This window comes from Fringilla coelebs, assembly GCF_963513975.1.
Source record: "Fringilla coelebs genome assembly, chromosome: 1".
In the NCBI taxonomy this organism is placed as follows: Eukaryota; Metazoa; Chordata; class Aves; order Passeriformes; family Fringillidae; genus Fringilla; species Fringilla coelebs.
The window spans coordinates 63,901,903-63,928,412 of NC_140028.1; positions in this window are offsets into that span (position 1 = coordinate 63,901,903).

Sequence of the window (26,510 nt, forward strand, 5' to 3'; positions counted from 1 at the left end):
AGCCTCTTCTGAAGATGCAATTAGGAACATCCTTCATGTGTTATCTGTAGTGCTGATCATTCACTTACATTGAACAAACAAGGGAATTTATGCCCCTGCAAAAACAACTGGGTTGGAATGAGGTGCGTGTCAATAGTACTTCCAAAATAGATTCTGAATTTTAGAGGCCTGTTGTCTGAATTACATTTTTTTTTTCCCAAAGACACTTTAATCAGATAGCATTTTGTGGGTGGAAAGATTATTTTTATTTGCTGCACTTGTAGCTGTGAATTCTCATTCCTTATGAAACAAGCTCTTGAGCCTCTAATCATCCCACCAAGAAATGGAAGAACAAGCAGATAGTGATCTCATGAAAAAAACTTTTCTTGCTCAGGAAAAAATAGAACTTCTACAGCATAGTCACAGTCTCTGAAGTCAGAGTTTGAATCCTGACAGTGTCAGCCTGTGTGATTCAATGGAGTTTTGTGTTAATCAGTTCGCCTGAAGGTAATACCCATGTATGCTCAGCTGAGTAGCCCTTCAGTATATTACATTTAGCTGAGTAAAAGGGGAGCTGCAGCCCATAGTTCACATGTAGACACTTACATTTATTTGTCTTAATCTGAAAATTGAAATCCACATCAGTTTTCTTGTACAGTCCTAACCATGAGATCCTTCTGGTTGTTTCTTCCCTTAACTTCCCTTCCTTCACTTTTGCTACATATCTTCCAACTTCTACAATGAAAGATACTTTTCTGTCCCTATGGTAGATTTCTGAACATGTTGGTACAGAATCACAGAAGGAACTAGATTGGAAAGGACCATTAAGGTCATCTAGTCCAACCTATAACCTTACATTCCCATCAACAAAACTACATTTTGTCTTTGTCTTTCTGAGATTTTCTGCGAATGCCTCTGGGATCCTTCTCCAACCTTCTGTTGAGTCATTCATGCTTCTCTTTTATTGTTCATAATTTTCAATTAATAACATTTGCCTGTTCTTTTGACTAAAAGGACTCTTCCACACACTTGAACCAATCAGTTGTCCACTCCCTCATGTCGCCCCTGTCAGCCCTTGTAACATCCACCACTACTTTCCTTCAGAAGACAGTCCAAAAACAGACATAGTCAAAACTGTCCCAGACTATATTTCTCTTGTAGTGACAATTAGAAACGAAATCCTTCTCGGTTTTATGTCTTCCCAGGATTCGAGGATGAGCTAATGGGGGAAACAGGCAGCAGTAATTGTCACCTATGTGTGGACTAAGACCAAGACTAAACTCTAAGCTAGAAGGCTTTGCAGATGGCAGCAGCATAAAGCGACAATTTCAGGAAAAGTCCTACTCATCCATAGGCATAGATGAGCATGCCCAGATACCATGCAATGCATGTAAAGATAAATCTTTACCCTGGTGATTTTCAAGGAAGATTTTCAACAGGAAAGAAGTGTCATGCACTGTTTTCTTGCCATTTTCCTTGCTCCAAGTCTTATAGGATATATATTTTCTTGTCTAAAACACATTCAAGTTTTAGAATATTTCAGGAATAGGATAATTGTTATGGCTGAAATTTTGCAAAGAAATTCAACTTTACTTATCTCTTTAGGGAAAGATATTTCATCCCTGATAACACAATAAAGTCATGCTATGCTTTTTTCATAGGTGTCCAGTAATTTTTCATAATATACAGTACTATCCACTCCACTCATAATTACTGAATTTCAGTATATATTCTTGGCTTATAGGTAAATGAAAGCTAATTAAAATTGTCATCACTCTTCCATTCCCTGCTAAACGTCTGATCCTATATCTTCTAAAATCATTTACTCTGAGGGCTTTAGCACATGGTCTTACATGTTCAAAAATCTTCCATCCAGAGGACAATGAAAACAGGGATGTGTGCTGAACTCTGATCTCTCTCTCTGATTTAAAGCCATAAACCCAGAGGCATTAAAAGCAAGTTAATACTTGTTGGAAAAAAAATTGCAAGTGTGTTTAAAAGGTAATTAGTGAATAATTCCTTTAGTTACTTTGCTCTCTTCCTTTCTCATTGAACTTGACCCTGTTGTCTATAGGAAGCATTATAAATTTTGAAAGTCTCTCATGAATTGGACATTTTAATGAACTACTCACAGCAGTCACCTGTCAGTGGCCAGTTTATTGGAGAGAGTGGGTGAAAATTTATCTCTCTGCACAATATGTAACACTACTTTTCACAGGGACCTGGGCTAATTTAACTCTGCTGTTTTCTGAATTAACAAGGCTTGTCTTCAAACCTTTCGACACAGGAGCATTCTGTTCTGTTATTATTTTAGTGCTCGCCTTCCCACCCTCCCTCAGGACGTGCATTATTTAATCCATCTGGAGCCTTAGTAACCAAGTTCCCCTGCTCTCCCTGACCCCAGTGATTTATGTTTCATATTTCATGCTGTGGTTGGTCTTTTACCACTTATATTCCCCCTCCTTATCCTAGTCAATCTTTTTTTTTAATCTTCCCTCTCCCTCTACACCATGCCCCTCCCTCCCCCCGCCCCCCCCCCCGCCCCTTTATTTTTTCCTTTTTTGTAGGAGGAAGGATAAATATTTGACAAGTGGACTGTTTGTCATGCAAGCCCTAACACAGTTACAGTTAGGGAGGGGAATAATTCAATCTGCCAAGAGTTAAATGCTGATAGATCATTGGATGTTGCTAGGCCAGGGGTTGTGCCACTCATAATTTTTCCCACTGATACAACTATTTTATGGAATATGACATACATCTTTAGGTGTTAAATCATCCCTGGAATAATTTGTCTGTCAGGAATCAAAGTGAAAGGAAATAAAATCACCAGAGCACAGAGTTGTATTGCTAAATCTCATATTCCACAGAGGCTCATTCCTGCACTTTAGTGTGTGGTTGTATCTGTGTCTTTAAATAAAAACAACACCCAGAGAGAGGGAAGAAAATCACGAAGGGAGGTGGGGTGGGGAGGCATTTGCATTGTGAATGCTGGATTCACAATCAGTCTTCCTTTGCTCTGTACCTTCCTTACTCCCCGTTCCTCATATCCCTCTTATCAGATTTCATGTTTAATGCCCAGCCTGAACTCCCCATCCTACACCCACAAATCTGACTGAACACAATAGCACTGATAAAACGGAAGCAAATTTCTTCTATTAGTGACTGACAGCAATTTGAACAAAATGAAGTTGTACCATGATATCGTTATATATACAAGGTGCAAATAACCTAGTTTGAATAATCACAGCCTCTGTCCTTTTAAATGATTTTTCTCCCCCATTTAGAGGGAGGCCTTTGATGTGATAATATTAATTCCCTCTGTGCTTGGAGGAAGGAAAAAAAAAACCTAGGAGAAGCGGAAATTAAATGAGTAATGCAATGTCAGTCAATCTTTTAAACCAGGGCCTTATTAACAGCTAATCATTTTGTCATTTTGTCGCTCAAAGTAATGAATTTGATAGGAGGAGAAGGGAATGTTTTATGTTTATTTTTATTAGTTTTAAACAGAAACAGTTGTGGAAATATTATATTATCAAGACTCGCAGCATTTAAGTGGTTTCTGTTCAGCATATCGCTATTTTTCTTCTCTGCCAGTATCTGATTGCCATAATTTTGAATAATCTGCTTGTCTTTCAAAAAAAAATTGAAAAGGATATTCATCTCAGGCATAGCACAGGGTTCCATCATTGGAGATGCATTAGGCTTTTGTTAGGTATTTCTTTACATCCTATTTATTCCAAAGTATCTAAGTAATTAATCGCTAGAAGGAGAGTTATGCAGCTGAAAGGAACAGTATATGTTTCTCAGCTGCCAGCATCTGAAGACCAGAAAAATTACAGGCAAAAGACCATGAATAACTTTCTGTTTCCAAAAGTGTAATGCATGGTTTTGTTTTATTTTAAAATTCTGTAGGTTACAGCTACACATGAAACACGAACCAGTAAAGTGAATTAAATATTTGTTGCTGGGAATGGATTGTCTATTTGATATCCCTGTAGCATTCTCCTTTGAAATGGCAGGGGTGACCTCTGAATTGGGACTCCAGAGGACTCTCAAATTAAGTACTTTGAATGTGGTGCCATTATAAGGCCTGATCTAATGTTGATGGTAGTTTTCCATCAGCAAGGACAGCAATTCTAGGCACAAAAAGTATACAAGTATCCACAGCCTCCTACAGGGTTGCAAGTTTTGGGTTGCCTCAAAGTTGTCCTTCATATGCTTCCACTACATGTATGTATTTATTTATTTTATATTTTCTTACTATTTACTAGCTTATTTCACACATTTTAATGGCTGAAGAATGGATCTTGACTCTAGAGATGTACAGAAAAAAATAGTCCCTGATCTCCAGCTCAAGGCCAACCTTCATTTACTGTGAGTTAAGATAGCAAGCAAATCAATACCTGGTAGCCTAGTGATACATCTGGTGATTTACTTACTCATTGACTGAAAAGCAATTGAGTGGGTTAGACTACATGTGAAAATATTATGTCTGTAATATTAGCATAGGTTCCATTTGGGTTTTTTCTTTTTTTCATACATGAATGTTTGGAAATTGTCTCCACCATGACGGAAACATTTACTGTATAGGGAGACACGTGAAGGTGGATAAAGCAAACACTACTTAAAGCCTAAGGAGGAAATGCTGCTCTAGTCAAATTACAAGAAGGTAGCTGTAAACAAATCCAGCTTCCAGACAGTTTAAAAAGTGAGGGAATGCACCATTTTTTGAAATTCACCAATGGCAGGAAAAAAAGATGTCCTTCTAGCCACAAATTCAAGTTACAGAAATAATGTATGAACAAAGTGATTTTTTGCAAAACACTCAACCCAAGGTTATGGCTGCTTGAGTCCTTGAGGCTTTGTTTGTTCTCTGCTCTAAGAATTCAGACATATCTATGAGTTTAATTAATAGATTTATAATAAATGTAACTGTCAAAATACCCAACCAACCTGTGGCAAATATGAGATGAAACATGAAATGAAATTGTTAGATCTCACATTTTTGGTGGTCTTGGAGTACACAAGGGGTTTCCAAAGATCAGCTGTCATACATAAGTTTGGCTAAGCTGTGTAATGAACCTTTGTGCTGGAGTCCAAAGCGTGGCACAGTATTTGAGTCCAAGGCACAGCACAGCTCTCTGGAAGTCTTGTTGTCTCATTTCAGAGATGTAGAAAACAGGAAGAGGAATGTGAAGTACTCCTATCAGTGTAGGGATTTTAAATATATTTGGTGAGTGTATTCCATTCTCATATGGCAATGACTCTGCTGTTTTTCAGTGAAAGTATTACTCAGGAGTCTGTGCTAAATGATGAGTCTTCCTTTTCATTATCTTTACATATCTAAGTATCCTTCGTGCTATAGAAGAAATGTCCTTGTGGGAACTGATTGTGGCCATTAGTTTGTTGATTCAGTTGATTGCTGCTTTAGGCAGTTCATTTAGTCTCTGCTCTCCTCAGAGAAGCTTGTCCAGACAGTCTCATAAAGCAGTTTCTCTTCAGAAGAGAAAAACCTTCAAAGCATTACCAGAGATATTATTTCTTTTCTGGTTGTATGGAGAAAAGACATCAAAGAAATAGCTGGATCCATAAACTACAGCATATTCAGAAAAGACATAAACTTTCTCTACAGACATAAAATTTCTCTATAATTAGTTGGAAATTGCATTTTGATATTGAAGAGAGAAAGAGTAGTTGCAGAATCACAGAAAAATTTAGATTGCAAAGGACCTCTGGAGGTTGCCTAAGGGTCAACATGGATCAGATGACTCAGGGCTGTGTCCAGCCCAATTCTGTGAATGGAGGCTCCACAGTCTCATCAGCACCTTAGGTCATAAGGGTCTCATCCAACCCTTAAGACTGAATTCACATTTTCAGCAGGTGAAACCAAACAATAAATTGATAATGAATTTTTTTCAATAATTAATTTTTTCTAAAGAATTTTTTTAATCAAACAGTATTTTCCGATCCAAGTGTTCTGATAGACTTGATTGAACATTTGTACTTCAATATTATGGAACAATCAGAAGAGCCTACTTCTTCACTGATTTTAAATACTTCTGGTGAAAAGAAATTTCAGCTATCCTGCTATCATAAGAGAATTGCAAAGTTATCACCTGACTATGAAAAGGCATATGAAATATCATTGTTGAAATTCAACTTGAGTTTGGGATACAGATTCTTGAAGTATGAATTGTTTCTCAGTTAAAGCAGTCCATGTTTTTCTCTTGAATATTGTCTTACCATATGCACATTCTCCCTTTGCTATTAAGAAATCAAACATCATAATAAATATTAAAAATTGTGTATTTGCTGCAAATATTCAATACACTCCTTTGAATTGTGCCAACTTACTACACATGCAAACTCTGTCTCTGCAAATAAGGACTCATCATTAAAAATGCCATTACAAATAAAATATGAAATGTGAGGGATCATGAAGTATAAAATTCTGTACTAATTTACACATTTCTCTGTTCTTCACAATAAAGCCTTTTTTTTTATTTTTCAAAAATATTCTGTCTCAGAACACAGTTCTTAGGCTTTCAGGTTCTTATTCTTGCTCTAATCACTTCCTCATATTTAAAGATGGCTCAACTCATCACTATGTAGAAATTTGGCTTGAAAATTTTCTGTTCAGAAGGCAAAAATCTAAAAAAATGAGGACAGCAGCTGGAACACATTTATTTGTATACTTATAATTGCAAATTTCTATAATTAATAATAAAAGCCATGCTGCAGAAAGGAACCTGGGGATCCTGGTTGACCAAAAGTTGAATATGAGTCAGCAGTGTGTTCTGGGGTGGGTCAGGCACAGCATCACCAGCTGGTCAAGGGAGGGGATTGTCCTCCTCCAGTTTTGCACTAGTGCAGCCTCTCCTCAAGCGCTGGGGGCAGTTTTTGGCGCCACAGTATAAGATATTACTATTGAACTATTAGACTTATTAAACTATTGGATAGTGTCCAAAGGAGGGCTATGAAGATGGTGAAGGGCCTTGAGGGGAAGCCATATGAGGAGCAGCTGAGGCGCCTTTTACAGAATATAATGTTATATATATTAATGATACACATTATCCATAAAATTCTTATAATTTTCTCTGTGTGCATCCATCTCAATATGGTTTTCAATATTAATATTCATTTAAATATAAAGAGTGAGGTGCATGTGTAAAGAATGTATGTAACCTGTGAGCAACAATATACATTTGTGGGAACACTAGAGGAGCAAAACTCTTCAGAGCATGTGCAGGGATAAAAGCTGATATAGTTGAAGTATTGAAATGTTTTTTTTTAATATAGAAATGCACCATCATTTTTACTAACTTATTGTAGAATTATGATCTGAATAACTTGTGCTAAAACAGGCACAAATAAATATACTTGGCAGACATGATTGGAAAAACCATTGTAGAGAACTAGGGCTGTAATGTAGGATATAATATTCATCTCACTGAACCACTGTGTCAATAATGTGTGAAACAAAACATCTCCAAAACTTATAAGCCAAGAATTTTTCAAATAGGCGCCTATATTTAGATCCTTAAAGTCTACCCTTAAATGCACAAATAAATGACCTGTTTTATTAAAAATAAATGAGCTCACAAAGCCTTAAATCTCAACAAGTGATTTCTGGAACTGTAGTTCTGGAAGTCAGGCAGTTTCTTTATATGACTGAATATTGGTTTTGGGAACTTAAATTCAGGTGTTGAAAATCTTAGTCATTGATCCAAGTTTGTTTCTCATGGAAATCAATATGAGTTTTGTCTCTGTTTTAAATGCAGTAGGAGTATATACTTTCCTAAAATATAAATTCATTCACAGCAGCATAATATATAGACAGCCTGTGCAAATTTTATTGTTGCTGCTCTATTTTATTAGAGCATGTAATTGGGTAGAATTTCACCTTAGATTGCAGTTCTAATGAGAAAATAATGCAGTATCTTATGCATTTAACTAAACAAGCCTCATACATCTTTGGGTTCTACATTTTATTGACAAGTAGAATTGTGTTGCATGGATCATTTTCTGGAGTATTCCTGACATAAAAATGCAGCATCCTCTAACAAGTTCATCAAGACCTCAGGTAAGAGCCTATCTCTTCTTAAAAGCAAAATTAGGATTTGTCCTTTTCTTCAGTTGGTGACAAACCAGAAGAGAAATGATTTTACAGAGTGAGAATTGCAGAGACAAACAGGCTATCACACAAGGCTGACCACTAGGCAGCTTCTCAGTCACTTCCTCACTGGAAGTTAAGGAATCCTGAAACAGTCACTTGTCAATGGGCAAAATGAAGAGGAGTCAGACTACCCACTTTAGAAGTGGATGATATTTTGGTTTTGTTTCCATATTTAGTACTGTTCCAAAGGGCTCTGTCTGTGCTTATAACTAAAATGATTGGGTGTCTGTCCTCTGATCCTCAGGGGCATGTGACACAGAACAGCTCATATCCATATGGCTGAAGTCTCATAATCTTAAAAAAGCAAAGCAGCATCATCCATATTGACTCTTGGTAACATTTTCTGAATTATTCAGTCCTCTGATGTGTGCCTAAGTGCTGTCTGGAAAGGATTCAAGTCCGACAAAGGCTTAATGGTTTCATAGCACAACAGCATCTAATCTGAATTTGTTGCATTCATCAATACACCCAGCTCACAACTCGCAGACAGATTCACACAGGAAAAGCCTTACATGTTAAATAAATTCAAAAACTTTTTGAGGACTATATTGTATGTGCTAGTTTTGGGGAAGTGAATATAGGTGTGAACAGAAATGTGCATGTTCTTTTCTATGCAGTGCATACTCATGCAGTGAAAAGCAAGGTGAATATTGTTCTGTGTGTTGAGCAGTTGTGATGCATGGTTTCAGACTTACTGTTTTGAATCTTGCTCCACAGTGCTTTGTTTTATTAGTTGATAGCTAACTGCTTTTCAACCAGCTGCAAATGATTACTGATCTAGGTTTGATTCCAAGAATAAAACTTAAAAAATTTCAAAAATCCATTAGTTTGACTAGATAGGAGCTTTATCAGTTTGAAATGTAGCACTGTGATTTTTTTTTCATTTTAAATAACTTTTTTTTATTTAAAACATTAATACACAGAGAAAAATTGCATTGTAATGTTGAATACAAGTAGGCTTCATGAAAACTTTCCTAGAAGTCTTCTTGCCATGTAAAACAGACTGTGACACACAGAGGTGCCATGGGTGCTTATGGTACTCTCTGTGACATAATGAATGAGGCAAGAAGCCAAGTTCTTCCAGCAAATTTGGATGTACTTATAGCCTAACATAAGAGCCCTCATTACTTTTCTTGATATGATAGTTAAGTCATAATACGGTCCATTTCAAATGTGATCTTCCAGAAACTGTTTTAATTCTGTGCATCTTTATATCCTGAGCTTTGGATGAAAATTTTCTGTCATAGCAAATTGCTTGTGCCACCATCTCCTTGTAGACATTTAAACCAGCAATTCTTATTAGGCATCTTGAAGGGCCAGGAAGCTTTTGTTCACATAGAGAGCAAATTCTTTCTTTATCAATCACTACTCCAAGCTTTTTGGGATTGCTTTGGCTAGGAGATGACTCAAATGAACAACACTTGAAGATTCTACTAGCTGTTCTTTTTCTGACTATGGGGAAGACTTATAGTCTGCTTTGCAAAGAAGTAGGAGCTTCAAAGACTAAACCAACACATACTAGAGCTACAAAGGTGTCCTGGCGTGACTGTATGCTCCAGTATCCCCATTGTCTAAGTCCTTAAAAAACATCGAGCCTCCTTCATAGAATCAGAATTTCCAGAGTTGGAAGGTGGCCACTAGAATCATCAAAGTGCAAATCCTCTAAACAGTTACCCTGGGAATAATGTATAATTTGAGTTAAACTCTCCAAATTCCTAGATAAATAACCAGCACTTGGAAAAATTCCCTACCTCCAAACTGAACTTTCATGTAGCTGTAGATTTCATGCTGGATGTTTTAACCATATTCTCCTTTGGACAGTATACATGACTTTTGGGTTTAATAAACACACTTGGAACTTTGTGAAGAGACACCTGAAAGTTAAATGCTGAGAGAGATACTGATGACCCACTGCCTCCTTCTGCCAGTCCTCACTTATGTCTCTGCCAATTAAGTCTTACTATCTCAGGCTAAAATCTATTTTACACTTTGAATAGTGTTCATCTTCACTTATTGTCACACTCCTCAAGTGAAATTACCTAGTGAATTCCTAGTGGCTTCACAGAATCTTCTAAGCTCAAACACACTTGTCTTTTTATCTCTTTTTACCTGTTCCCATGTGTTTTCATTGGAAAACAAAACAAAACTAAACTATATTATTTTATTAATTTCAATGCTTTATGTCTGTCTTGAATTCTTTGTAGTAATGTTGTCAGATAAAACTGGACTACTAGATTTTATAAAATTATCCTAAAAGTTCAGGGGAACCGCTGTGACCTTGCTGGAAAGAGCAATGTGCATTGAAACACCCAGGAATACCTGAGGTACAATGCCATGAGCCATTGACTTTGGCAACACAGCTGAGTGAAGAAATTCTGTATCTCTGTCCCCATTTCCAGCTGATCCTTCCTATATCTGGAGCTTCTGAACCTGGAATATTTGATTTTCCTTGGTTCACAGCACAGGAACCTAGAGATAACATATCTAGACAGGGAAGGGGAGAGAATGAATCATTAAAACAAAGTAAAAGCAAAATTCATTTACAAATCTACAAAGTTAGGCATTATTTCTGTGCACATGATACACTAAGTGCTCCACAAGATGGGATTTAAAGCATAACAAAGGTTTCTAGTCAGTTATACTACAGGCACCTGTTACTTTTTCTGTGTGCAGGTTGATCTAGGCTAGAGATGGAGGTGATGGGAGAAACACACTGGAATGAAATTTGAATGAATGTCCTGTCACTTGATTGGCCAGAGATGTGTGTTTCTTCTTTTTATTTTTTATTATTTTCTGCTGGTAAGGGTCAGAATGCTGTGTTTCTTTGCTTTAATAAAAGTGGGGTATATGGCATCCCTGACTTACTGATTAGCCTTAATGATCAGCCCCTGTGAGAATATGTGTGCATGCACATGCGTCCTCTGTGTCACAGCACTTCATTAACTTCTGACTTCATTAGAGGCTGGGTTAAAATTGTGATGTGCTGCAAATGGAGCATCTCTATTCAAATGTGTGTCCTTCATTCTTTCTGAGTTATTAGAGCAATACAGTATAGAGCAATATCACCTAAACATAGCGTATTTGTCTTATTTCACATCTTTCCAGTATCTCATGATGGCATAAAAAAAAGAATACACATCTTTTATATAAAGCCTCTGATACAAAAGCACGAGATTTCAAATGACATTGTAAAATTTCAGTGAATTTTGACATGCCAGAGCAATTTCTTCTCCCCAAATATCATTGCCTATTAGCTATTTTGCCCTCACACTTTCTTAGCAGTAAATTTTTTACTTGAAGTATTTTGAATCTTAAATTCTGCCTATTTTTTAGTTGTTCTTCCAATGATTAATATAAGGAGTAGTTTCCACTCCTCTGTGATAATGTAAAAATACAATGTTTTATCATATGGCATTTGTCCTAATGCTAATTAACTAAAAGTCCTCAAAAGACTAATATGGCTTTTCATTAATGGAGAAAGTTCACCTCTTTTTATATACACCATTTACAATACTTTGGTACAATTAAAACTCTTAGTTATTAAAAAAAAAAGCAAAAAAATCACTATTTTAAGGTCAATCAAATGAAGTATAGGGAAAAATGTAAAATAACTTCCTAATAAATTTCAGTCAACTTAAGACTAGTAACGACTTCAGTACCTCTCTTTACCTAGAAACTGTTCTAATAATTATATATTTTTTTAACTATTTGGTTTCTGATACATTTCATGCTTAGTGTTTGGCATTTCAGGGTTGTATTTCTTGTGAATTACCAACATTCCAACAAAATATTTTCTGTTCTTGAGATGAGAGTTTCCACCTTACAGTAGACTATCTTAATTACTAATTGCTGTTGAGACCTTTACATGCTAAGCCACAGACCTATCAGACTTCACCCTGACTTTTTCTATATTTATAAATAATGTTTGGCATATTTCTGACATCAGTTTCTCATTTGCAGCGTAAACTAATAATGTAAGATGGAATGGAAAGACACAGAGATAATCCTCACTGACCCTTGGGGTCACTCTCTGCTTTGCTATAAAGATGAAAAGAAATGAGCTGCAGCTCAGCCTTTTAAATTAACAGCAAAAGATATCAAATCCTTAAACCATTTAACAACTTAATTTGACTTGGTTTTGTTTTTCTTTTATTTCTTGTGGGAGAAGGAAATGGGAAAGCCTGATTAGAGCGGGGTTCCAATTCTACCAGTCTTTGAACTAACGTTCGGAAGAGTGAGCTCACTTAATATTTAAATCATTTTACCACATATTCAGCCAGTTTACATAAACTGCAATGTGTCAATAGAATCATTCTCTAATAAATGTGATGCATGCTTGAGTTTAGCTCTAGATAGGATGTTATTTTAGAACAGTGATAATATTAGTATTGCTAATGACTTCAATCTTTTAGATTCCTCTGCTTTTCCTATGGCCTCTTAAGTGCAACTAATGAAACACCCAACAATTCAACCACAGGAAACTGGTATTTTTTTGAAAGATGCTTTTCAATCTATTCAATTTTTTCAGCCTTTTCACTGAGTCTTGCCCATGATTTAAGTAGCTAAAAATGTAGTTCTTTCTTCTCCTATCAGATATTTTTATTATTGTTGCCCTGGGATACTACTATGATGACGATAATTGAAATTTCACTATTTCTTCAATTTTAGTATGCAGTGAAAACATATTTTTGGATCCAGCATAATCATTACTACACAGCATTAGATTATTATGTCACCAGTTTAGGATTGCTTTTGACTTCATTATAAAACCTGACAGGAAAATAAGATGGATTACATGGCTACCAGCTGAGCAAAAGTTTAAATTACTTTTTTGCATCCTGGGGAATAAAGCTTCCTCCTGTCCCAAATTAAAAAAAAAAAGGAAAAAAATAAAAGCAGGCACACTAACCTCTGATGTAACAAAAATGAATAGCAGTGATAAAACTAGTTTAAATAAATTCTACTTTGCATCTAGCAAGAGATGTCACAGTGGTGTGAGTTTCTAGCATGAAAAAAGTCAGGTTTGAATATTGATCTTTTGAAGCCCCATTAGCTATTTGTTGAGCATTGCTGACATCACAGATTGATGTCTCTTTAAACTGTGTCTCAGATTTAATCACTTGGGGAAACCAGCTATTGACTTTGGATGTTTGTGCTGTTCAGTCACTGGAGAATGCTCTCTTACTATCTCTCTCTCCCTTTGTCCATCTGTTTTTCTGCATATCTCTTGAAGGCATGCACATGCACACACACACACATGCTTGTCCCTTTGCGTTAGGGAATATTGTCATTATTTTTTGTGTAACTGTAACTTGCCAAAATTGCACTTGCACTTCCTCATTACATCTGTACATTACAACGTGTAGGTCATGATGTTCACACTGAGGCAAAGCACTTCTTACTGGTTTAGGGTATTGAGATGGTATCCAGGAAAGTCTAAAGGGATGAGGATCATCTAGTCTGTGGAGACCTTCATTTCACCTTGTAAAGTGAAGCAACCACAATAGCCTCCAGAAAAGTGCTACAGGAATCAATAAAGACAAAGAAACCAAAGCCCTTCTGAGGTGCTGGTGGTAGTGATGTGTGTCTGCATGTGTGCGTGCCTGTATGCCTAAGGATGAAGAGAGATGGTTTCTGATGAAAAGAAATGCAAATGTCCGAGGCATTGATCAGCACTCATCTCCGTTCAACCTCATGCCCTCTGCTACATCAATACATTGGAAACATAATTTGTATCAGCAGTTGTTTCTTTAATTAAGATCTCTCCCAAATCTTTTTCATTGATTCATGCCATTAACTTATTGATTAGCTTACTTATGCTGAGGTGGTAGTTTTTTTGAGAGATGGTGTCTCTCTCAGTTCATGATGCTGGTTCACTGCAAATATCTTGGCAATGAGAGGGTAAATTGGAGCTCACGCAGCTTTGGCACTGCTTTAGCAGTACACAGAGGCTTTCCTGGGGCAAGAAAAAAATAAAAAAAAAAAAAAACCACAAAAATACTGACTTGACATTTCAGGACTTTGAAGACCTGCCCCCTCAAAAAATAGTAATGGAAAGTTTTATATGCTTTTAAAACCTCACTGAAGAGCTAATCACACTAAAGAAAACATAACAAAAATAATATAACCATGGGGCATGGCTATATAGCATACCCAGTCTGGATATGCTATATACTGGATATATAGCATACCCAGTCTCTGTATGTTAATGGCTAATACCAGGAACTAAATGATAGATTTTGAGCTGAAATGTAAGATATATTTATAAATTAATGGCAAGTAACTGATGCCTCATTTAATCAAATAGTTGGTAAAAAATGTGATCGCCAAGACAGGGTGGAGTTAAGGCTTGGTAAAATCTGAAAAAGGAAAGTTCCACAAGTATTTAATTGTAATTCTGCATATTTCATCTCTTCACATGATCTTTTTATGTCATTTTGTCATAAATACTGTATCAAACAGAACTGTTCAGTATGTTCATAGATACAGAATTTCATAGGGATACTCACTAAAATTGAGTATTTGCATGGGAACTAAAACTGAATATTTGCATGGGAACTTGACTCAGGCAGAAAGAAAAGAAAACTGTGTTACCTCTGTCTTCTTATATTGTCTAGTTGTTGTAGCACAATTATAAATGGCTTATTCAAAGTTCACAGATGAAGACTTATTCAACTAAATTTTTTAGATCTAAGGTTCTTCCCTGTCTCTTAGGGACTTAACGATGTTTTTCTAAAACTGCAGGGAAATGCAATGACTTTTAGAAATATTGTACTGGGAGGTTCAACAGGGTCCAGAAAATGAAGAAGGAACAGAGCATCAGTGACCTACCTGTTTCCTCTAAACCTAATTTTCAGATGGAACAGCCCAGGGACAGATAATCTGCATATGGCACTCATTAAAGTACTATGCCTAATACATAAACCTTGGTGAATGCGTTAACCTCTTCAAAATACTTTTGAATATTCAAGGTGATCGGTCAAGAAATGGCGAAAGTGACTAGTTTTTTGGGTTAAAGAAGCACAGCGTAGCACAGTGGTGGCCAGACAATTGGGAAGGATGTGTGAGAATTTGGGAGAATTGATGTCAATAGCAGTGAGTAAAGATATTGCTGAAAGAAGCAATTATCAGATAAGAGATACAGAAGCTGATGTTTTTCCTCATGAACAGATCTATTAAAATTAATACAAATACATTTAATAAAAAAATTCCTTGTGTTTCTTAGGCGACGAGCATTTGAACTGAATTTACTCTCTGTGAAAAAATGTGTTTGGGAGTTCATGCACTTCTACAAAAGTAGTACTTCTCAAAGATACAGGTGAGTTATATACTCTAAACTCACACAAGGCACAAATCATTGCTGACAGTAGCTGGACACTCCCTTTCAAATCTGCTTCAACAAGACAAATTGTAAGACACTGAAGAACAGTTTAGCAATAGAAGTCTGTATCTCTTTAGAATCTAATGGAAATACAGCATGAAATGAGTGCTGTTTTGCATTAAGATTCATATTCTTTTTTGATTTACTGAGCACCAAACTTTAAATTATTATTATTTCTCCTCAGAAAATTTAGTCAGCTGCACCATATAATTTTCAGAAAATACCATTATGACCTTCCCAGAAAAAACATTAATCTTAGATGACACAAAGGGCCATGCACCCTACCAAAGGGACAAAGTACATGCAAAAGGAGGGAAATATAACAACTATATGGAAGTAAAAGTGTGACTTAGTGAAAAAATTAGGCATGTAAGCTAAAACTGACCTGTAGCTTTGAATAATACAACCTGCATTTGAACAGGAAATGGCTTTCACAAATAATATTTTCTGCCTTGAAAGCTTCTACAGCAGCCATATCTAACTGCATGAATATTCATATAGCTATATCAGGAAAATGGGAAAAACATGGCCTGTATTTTTTCAGAATTCTGATTTCCCTTTAGATTACATGTTTATTTGAAGATCCCTATCCTTGTCATGATAGATCAGTATCTGCAACCATCTCTAGAAGTCCAGAAGCAGCAATACCCAAACCCAGGCCTGAGTACCTGAGGCTGAGGAGTTACAAGGAAACTGGAAGTTGTCTTGATGGTGCCTGCACAGCTTCCATGGGGATTAAAATCATAAAGCTTTTGCTGCACTTCCAACCCTGTTCCCTGTTCCTAGCTGCACCTTCCCATGTGGAGCTAGCAAGGATGCAATAAGGAGAAAGCTGGGAAAGCCACAGACCACAAGACAGGTGGCAGCTGTCTTCTCTTTGGTCACTAAATTGAAGAATGAGTGAGAGCACACCTAAATTCAAACAGTTTCAAGAACAAGTGGTCCATAAATATATATCTGGTGTGGGACAAACAGACAGAATTTATGGTGCACTTCTCTTTACAGACAAAAAAATCCAAAAGCAACTCATAACTTCCTCTGCTCTTAGAAAAATATACCTGACGAACAGTAGCCTGATGATAAATAAGCAGCCAGAGATGTTCTGACCATGTTGTGTTCAGTGTTGAAAGTTGCACCATAATTCCATTTAGTTTCAGAGATTATCAGGAGGGGACCTGTTTTCTTATTGTTTTATTTTGGATAGCTTGACTTCCAAAAAAAGCAAAGGAGTGTTTTAGAATTGTGGGATATGAAATAAGGATGAATGTTGTGGTCAAAATGATCAGGAGTGAAATAGTTGGGTTTTTTTCCTTGGCTAGGATGAGTGCTAAATCTCACCTAAATTCAGTCATTTCTCCTACTTGAGTTAAATCTTTGCAGTAAATTCTAGAACAGGTGAATGAGGCATTGAGATGCTCTTGCCAGAGCTTTCAGGTGAAATTCTGGAAACTTACTTCAATGGATACAGTATTTCACTATGGTTTTAGTTAGTCTGCAAACAACACAAGATTTGATCAAATTATGCCTAATTCACATTTTCAAGGTTGTTTTCAAAAGGGGTTAAATCCTGGCAGAGAATCCATCAAAATTAATTTAGCAAATTGGTGGATTCTCCTCTGCAATCTGAAGAGTGAACATGGGTCACAGTTATCATTATGCTGCTTTCTACTGCATTTAGTTAATTTGGTATTTGAACTGCTGGTAGCCAAGACCTTATGTTCTGACACAAAGTTCAGCTAAAAAGGAGAAAACATCCAAAATGGCTTGCTTAGTGACTTACAGAATATAATAAGAAAAAACCCAAACTGTCTGAGAATAATTTTAGGCAATGGTTAAAGTTTACACTTTACACCAGTCTGATTTTAATATTTTGGATATGCAGGAAGTTTTATACTTTGCAGGATAGCCCAATTTATTGGCTCTGCAGGATGGTCCTCTCAGGTGGAGAGGTACTAATTCTGAAGAGCAGAAGAACACCATAGTAAGAGAAATCTCTGGGGTTTTCTTGCTTCAATTTACTGCATATGCTCTTGTAGCAGTTTTCACAGAAACAAGTTTATATGAGAAAAATGAGGGAAAGTTTTTTGAAGTAAGAACATTCATTCCAAAAGACAGGAGGAGATTTGAGGGGAAAAGTGAGACTTTATTGCAAGAACTTCCATTTATAAAGTCTCTCTGGGCAACCCTTTGTCCTGTTGTTCCTCCTACAGGAAATATTTTTTGTCTGTGAGTTAAGTGTGCCATGTCTTAATTTTTAAACTCTGATGATTTTTTTTTCTTTCTACAGCCTCTCCAGTTTACTACCAGTAACTTGAACAGCTCTAACTTTCATTAACTTTTATTATTTACTCTTTTTCTCATTAGTGTACATGTTAAAAGGAACAGAAACCTGAAAGGTCAGCTTGTGAAATTGACAGATATCCACAGCAGTACTATAATGCAGAAAATTTATCATATATGCAAGTTTTTCGGAGCCATCTTTTACTGAAAAATTAAAACTCCCACATTGTACTCAGTAAGCTGAGGGATAAAATATGAACACTGGCTCTAACCCTCTTGTACTCATGGTAAAAAGAACCTGAGTGACCTGGTTTGGAGCAGAGCAATGTGTAGTTTGCTCAAAGTGTGAGCAAAGGACTTCGTCCTTGCAGGCAAGGAATACAAATGGATAGATGAACAGTGATAAAGAAATTGAAAATATGGCCTACATATTTTCAGAAATATTTTCAATTAATACTGTCTTCACTATATTTTCTTCTCAGACACATAAAATCATGGAAAGCTTCATGTTGGAAGAGACCTTGAAGGTCACATACTCCCTACCCTGTGGGGAAAGCCTCCCTACCATGGACAGGGAAACCTTTCACTAGACCAGGCTGCTCAGCCCCACCCAGCCTGGACTCGAACGCCTCCAGGAATGAGGAGTCCACAGCCTCTCTGGGCAACCTGTTCTAGCGCCTCACCAACCTCATCATAAAGAATTTCTTCTGAATATGTAATCTAAAATATCTGCTTTCAGCTTACAGGAATTGCCCCTTGTTCTGTCACCACATGCCCTTGTGCCTCTCTGGCCCTCCTGTGAGCTCTCCTTCTTGTTAGCACTAGAAGGTACTATAAATTCTCTCTGGACCCTTCTTCTCTCAACCCTCCAGGCTGAACAGCCCCAACTGTCTCAGCCTGTCTTCATAGGAGATGTGCTTCAGCTCTTTGATCAAATGTGTGGCTCTACTCTGTACTTATTCCAAAAAGTTTCTACTTTTTCATATTTTGCAGTATACTTCCTGAATTCTTGGTACTATTTCTATAGCCTCCTGATTACCTATTTTTTTTTTTCTTTTTGCCCCTTTATCACTCTTCCTTTCTCTCTTTTTCTGTCTTTTTCTGCTTCATCCACTCTTTATATCCTCCTTCCCATTCTCTTTCTCACCTTTTTTTCTGGCAAACTTCTTTTCTCTTTTATCTAATCTCTCTCTCCCTCTTGTTCACTATCTTGCTTTCTCACCATGTCTTTCTCTTGCAATCTCTGTCTCTTTCTGTATCTCCCCTGCCACACTTTATATTATTTTCATATTGGTTTCCAGACAATGAATTTGGAATTTAAACACTTTAATATTGATAAATATTACAGAAGAAAAAGAAAAAATCTTAATCTTAGAAGAGCTGCACTTATAAAATCAAACTTATGGATACCCAGGTAATATGGTCAACCCTATATTTATATTGGAAATCTAGCAAAACACTGGGGACATTCTATTAGAGCTCCTGGTGTATAAACAAATGTTAAGAATTGTATGGTTGCAATTGTTTGAACTGAATACAGAATAAAATAGGGTGTTGTTTTTCTATAAAGAAATAAAAACATAGGAGAAATCACTGAACATTTGAGGCATATACTGTGACCATTCAGCTAGGGTTTTCTTGTTGGAAGATTTTATTTTGTGAACATTGATACCATCCTTTCATGTACTGACAATAATTTCAGAGAAGAGGGACTTTAATGTTTTTGAATCAATGGAATTTATAAAGATATGATTCCCTTTGAAATTCCATATTGACTTTTCTAGAAGTTTAGTCTGTATTTTATTGGGAACTGGGAGCAGTTGTGAAGATTGATTAATTTTGCTGTATCTGACACTGCCCCAGAAGAACTGTAACTGGTGGAAAGGTTGGCATTCATCTCAGCTAACTTAGATGTTCACAGCATAGACCTTGACTCTGAGTTGTCGAGACTTCCTTTAAGTCACTTCTTTACAGTCACACTTTATAAACCAGAAAGAGAATTTAAACTACTACTTTCAATATAGGTATCTACAAGAGTCTAAAGGTAATGACCTCTGAGAATAAACTACATGTTGCGGGTGTCGGAAGTTTAGTGGAATGCAAGGGGTCACTGGAAAAATTGATAAACTAGAAACCCTTTGAGGATTTGTAAAAACATGGACACCACTTCTGGTTCAGGAAACCTCTAAAATGCAAGCTTTTGAGGGCTGAGAGAGTACTTGTCAATGCATCTTTAAAAATTTATTTTTCCATGCTTGTCCTCATCCAGCCTCTTAGTACCATTGGCAGAGACAGGATAGGGTGTGCTGAGGTGCACCTTTGCTTTCACTCTGTGCACAGACTCACGTTATGACATTGCCATAGTAATAGACTGTAGTAAGGGTTTTCTTACTGTAAAATTATATTTCTGTGAGTTACAAGACTTTTCTGTTTGAAAATATCTATCAAAACTGTATTGAAAAAAACTATTGTGATGGATCCTGAAAGAAGAATGTCAATATATTTAAAGCACAGTGAGCCAGCTTATTAGCTATAGGCTCTTTTATTCCATCCAGAGGTTTCTAGAAGCTTTACTTTAAAAAAGGTAAAGCTCTAGAAAGTGAAGGAGGCCAATCAGCTCCAAAATGCTCTGAAAAACTTTGTAATGATAAGGCACTTGGAAGCACCCTAACAGGTGGTGACAAGTGGCCAATACACATGGTGGTACGGCATGAGCCAAAAAGGAATACTGTTTCATCCATTGTTTAAAGGCTGGTTTCACATGATGGTATGGAATGAGACAAAAAGGAATACTGTTTCATCCATTTTTTAAACGCTAGTTTCCTCTAAGTTTTCTTCTCACCTGAAAAAAGTACTGTTCTACATAGTTATCTTCTCACTGGCGTTACTCCCAGGAAAGGACTGCCAACCTTGTGAGGTGAACTCTGGCTGATCTATTTTGTTTGACTTCCAGGGCATAGACTAGAAAAGAGAAATTATATGTTCCCATCTTGAAAAAGAAGAAACAACCAAACTGGAAGGATTGTACTTGAGAGGTCCAAGAAATCCAGTGTGGAATTAACTTATTGACTGTGAGTGACTACGATATGCTGCAGGTAACAACTTCTCCAGTCATTCCATTACACTGAAAGATATGTGAGATGCTTCTCACTTCTTTTGTCAGAGAAATTATTTCTATAAATAATTAATTCCACTCTCTATAAGTAATTAAACATTATTTATTTATTCAAGAGAAAGTGAACCTTAGGGAGGTTGACTCAGTAGCTCTGTGGTCAAGGTATTCTTATTTTTGAGACGTGTACAATCGTACTACAAGTCCAAATAGTTCTATGACCTGTAACTAATTCCAGCCCACTTCCTAAGGAGAGGGAAGATACATGTGACAGAACAGTCCTTCCTCTTGGAGTAGTGAAAAAAAAACAAAGGAAAAAACCTTTTACACATTCTGAATTTTATGTTACAGAATTTTTTTATCTGCTTAAGATAGCTTGAGATGTGCCTTATTTCACTATGCTTCTGTTAGGAAAAATAGCTGTGCATATTTCATATGACTTCTTTCTAAAAGGTGTTACATGAAAACTTTTTTAATATGTAATATTTAATTTGTATTTTTTCAGTATAATGTGAAAGTATTAAGCTTCTGTAGTATGGATGAACAATTGAATAGAGTTAAATATTCTTACATCCATTTTTCCCCCCCACAAATAAATTTGCTCTTTTGATTGAAGATACCTTTATGTAAACTAGATGCACTTTACCATATTAGAATAGCAGTACTTTCTACATGTGTTTCCTTGCTTTGCACATCTATTGATCAGACTGACAGACACTATGAGGTCAAAATTTCTTATTATATTTAGCCTCATTCTGGGTAAAAGGAGAGGGATAGATTAATTTAAAAGGCAGTATCTTAGTATCTAATTTTCTCTGAGTAATTTGGATGTGTTTTATGGTCTTATTGACTGAAATATGGGACTGTGTGGTTTTCAGAGCTCTTTAGAATTTTAGATTCTGCTGTGAAGAGCCTTCATCATAAGGTTGTAAAGATCTCCTCTCTATATTTCATATGTCCTTTTAGGCAACTATGTATTCTTTATTACATTCATCACATAACTAAAAAGAAAGCTGCAAAAACCAAGTAACCATTCCTTACGTTATTTCAGACTAACGTAACCAATAAAACTATCAATCAAATTTTGGTTTTGGTATAGAATTAAACCTGAAGAATCCTAGGATTTTTAAATTAATAGCTTAACAGGAAAGGCTGAAAAAAAGGTTTTTCCTTCTTTCCCTCTCTAAAAGTTTGACTATTCTTTTTAAAATCCAAGTTCTCAGTTCCTTTCCTTTCTTTTGATATGGCAGAGGCAATTGCAAACAAGAAAGATCCTTTCCAGGAAAAGTAAAAATTGACACCTATGTAAAACACAAAATTTTGAAATGCATGAGAACTTTTATATATAATCACAAATTTCAGAGGACCCTGCTGGCAAAATAAGGCTTTGAAACATGAAAATTTGAAAATTTGAAAGATTTGAAAATTTCTATAGCTCTTAATTTTTATTGACAAGCAAGAACCTATAAATATAGCTCTTTGGCTCATGGAGGACTTTGCTGGTAACACAGTATTTCAGTTTTAAAGTGGACTTTGGAAGAAGTTTTCATAAATATAATTTACATCTAAATACAAGGTTTTCTTCCAGAAAGACGAATGATGGTTTCTGGGAAGATGTAAATTAAAAATCAATCAATCAAACAAACAAACCCAAAATAAAGAACCCCAAACCCCAAGTCCTTCAGATGCTGTGCTGGCACAATTACTTGGCTAAAGAATATACCAGAATAAAACAAAGATCTGTGAGGAATGTAAACTTTTTATTTCAGCAAATATGATGAGTAATGTCCAGCAAAATTTCTGAGCAATTGGATCTAACCATTTCCTCAAACTGTCTTTCAGTGTAGCATCTCATGGGTACTACTTGGTCTCAGAAAAGCCCCCCAAAACAAAATATTTTACATTTGCAAGTAATTATATCAGCTGTTAAAGAAATGCAAAATAATGAGGGTGAAGTGGCTTTCCTCAATAGCCACTACTACCAATAGCCACTATTACCAATAGCCACTATCTATTCAAAAGAACTTCAGCCAGGATATTCAGCATTATTATATCTAAAAACTTTTTTATCCTACCTATTTCTCATTGGGTAAATAATAACTAATCAGAGCACAGCATCTGGACTTGCTGGCTTTATTCTCAAGGATTGATCATGGCAAAGACTGACTTTGGTTGAGGTCGTATTAGCACATCAAGATGTCCTCTTGAAAAATAAAAATATTGCATTGTCATGAATGGATGATCAAATAATTTTACACAGATCAGTACAGATAGCAAGAATGCTGTAGGTCATGCACATAAAGTTCTTTGGTGTTTTGAGTGTTAGGTGGAAGAATATTTGGTAAAAGGCAGGAAGCAAATGAAGGATCTATTTCTAACATAGCTTAAAAGAACAAAACTCTTTGCAATAAATCTGTACCTATATAAATTAATATCTCATGAAGTTTATAAAATCCCTGTAACTTGTGAACCTTCACTAAAATGACCTTTAATTGGAACCACAGATTCTACCATGAAAGTAGATTATTGAAGGAGAGTGAAATACATGTTTCAGAGTTACAGGTACTCAAATATTCTAAATTTTAAACAAGATGGAGTTATCACTCAAGTATAATATTATCCTGGCCCTGCAGTTCTTTTCTGTATCTTACAATCACTCTACTGAATGCAGCATTTCATCAAGATAATTACAGAGCTGGACTTGAATATGTCTTTGTTTCTTTTGTGATGATTTATTTGGAAAGTATTGTATTCGGCACTAGTAAGAATAGAAACCTGCTTTGCATCTTAAGCTGAAAACTAAGACCCAAACTGTACAAAAATTTAGGCAGGCGTCCATTTCTGTGTATTATGAATATCTCTTGGCAGAATTCAAGACTTCAATGCTCTGCTTACTTTTTTGTTTTTGTTGTTGTGCACAAAACTTTTCCTTTGCTGTACAGTTGATCTTCTTTCATACAAATATTCATACCTATTAAGAAAGTATGTCCTCTATCAGATTTCCTTAAACTCTTCTTTGTATGTCATGTTTCCTCTGATACAGTGGATGCTCTACAATATTGTAGTTGGTTTTCTCTGCAACTTGATTTGATATATAAAGTTGAATGTATACTGCATTTACTGTACATCATGAACAAAATGACTGCTTTTTAGGCAATGTAGCATTCAACTGGTTTTTATAAACTGGTAACTGCCACACATCATCCCACTAAATTTTTACCTTATGCAGTGAGATTTGTACCTACTGTCATGGGGACTGGATGCAGCTCATCATGACTGGGCTGCACTCACTCTGTTCTTCCCACTCTCTATGGCTGTGGGTGGTTTGTAATCTACATTGAGGATCATGCAGGCAGCACAAGTGGACACATTATAGCAGACCTCTGTAAAGTGCCATTGCAGAAGCCTTGTAAAACGGAGGAAATCTCACTACATAGTAAAGGAATGCTGCTTTTCAGTCTTATTTGGGGATTTTTTTTTTTTTTTTGTGTGGTACTTTTTGATGGATCCTCTTACTCAAAATCCATCAACTCATCTGATACCACTGGAATCTGTGAAGTGTTAAACTCTTAACCTCATCCTTTTGGAAGATGACTTAAAATAGGTAAAAGGATGTGTGTTTTGTGGAGAAGGGGGATATATATTAAAAAAAATAAATAATGGTGTGATAGGGATAAGGGGCAAGGGGGGGAGCTGATGGTTTAAATCTCCATGGGCCTCGGAATCGAGCCTGTTTCAGTCAGATTGTGGCCCTGCTAACAAATCCAATAGCAGCTAATCTGATCATCTGCTCTCCAGTTTTCATGCTGTGTTTTCTTCAGAGTTCCTTCTCCTAGTTCCAGTCTGTGACAGTGTGATAAGACACAAGAAATTTAGTCATCATTGCTGCTGTAAAGGAGCTCAGAGAAGGGATTATGATATTCCATAACCCTTACATTAGACACGGACAGGGGCAGCCACTGCTGTGATTACAGGCCTGAACACCGCTGTTATTTTTCCCACCTCCCTCCCACTAGTCATTTAATTATTTATTTTTATTTTATTTTTTATTTCTATTTTTTCAAGAAGGCTTTAAAGATTAGCTGAGAAATAGTCACCATCACAATCATTATCCTAAATCTCGTGAAGAACTCAGAAGTTGGGCAGCTCAGAAGGTTGTTATACTTCTAACCAGCAAGATAGCTCTCAACCAAGTTATCAAAAACACTCATCCACTATTCAGTCATTATTAGGGAATTCAAACAGTGTAAGCTGAACAAATCAACATGGAATACAGAGAGGATGCCACAGGGAGCACTGATTTGGGAAAAAATATAGTATGCTGCTGAGGCAAGTCAGAGATTAGTTTGCCTTTCCTCTGTTCTGCACATGGCAATATTTATGATGAATATATTTGCAGTACCTCTTGCTTCTGGGTATCAAGTAGGTTTGCAGTGATGTCTCTGAACTAATAATTATATTTGCGTTAATTGACATTCCTGCACCAAATCTCTTTATGCCATCTGTGGCTCTTATCCCCACAAAGAAGTGTCTTCCTGAAAAACAACAAAGTCACAAATTAAAATAATGGGTGATAATGGAAGCTGGATTTCTCTGTCTCAAAAAGTAATAAAATGGTTTGGAATGAATTTGTTCTGTTATTTGTTTGGTTTAAAGGGAAGGACTAAGAGAGCTTTTAAAATGGTTTATGCTCTTGGATAAAGATTGCTCCTTGCATTTCAAAAGGACCCTCTGTCATTGGCGTTGTGACTAGTTTTGCAGCATTACTGAAAGGAAAGGTACTGCATGGAAATGTACACCATATGCCTGAGCCCAAAGAAAGAGAGTGAGTGAAGGGCTGGGCAGAGACACAGAATTCATCTGGGGTGTTCTATGTCTTTAACACACACATGTGGTGTGCAGTGCTGCCCTGCCTTGCTCCGCTCCGCTCTGCTTGGAGAGCCCGGACAGAGCCAGAAGCAGCTCTGGGGTGGTACCAGACTGGCTCAGTAGCTGCTTCTGTGGTCATAAAGGAAAATTTCTTTGCAGATGAACCATCTGACAGGACCTGCCTGGTCACTACTCAACTCTGAGGAAGGAGGAAAGGTTTTAATCACAGCAGTAAAAGGCAGATCTGTTGATCTCTGGGGCTCCACTCAGGATGGAAAGAGATGCTCGCTGTGAGCACTAGGCCTCCCTTACATGCCATTTAATTCTGGTATTCTGAGAGCTCTGAGAGCAGTGGACACTGCTGTCCTGCTGTTTGGTGAGAGATTTTTTGAGCTTTTCAGATGGCATTTTCAGTCTATTTTTAAAGCAATAGTGATCTATCATACACAAAGCCTAAGACTTCAACTCTTGGACCAGATCAGAGGAGAATGTGTTTAAGTGTAATGTACTAAAAATACAGCAATGTAAATATCATGTTAAAACTTTATGTTTGAATATTTGTAATCACGATGAAGGGAGAAACTTTGAGGGACATATTATCACCAGTAATTCCTACCAACAGATTTAGTTTAAAATTTTATCAAAGTATTCCAAATATGGTTTGCTATATTTGATGCTATTTATAATGGCTTCTGTATGCATTAATTTTCTTT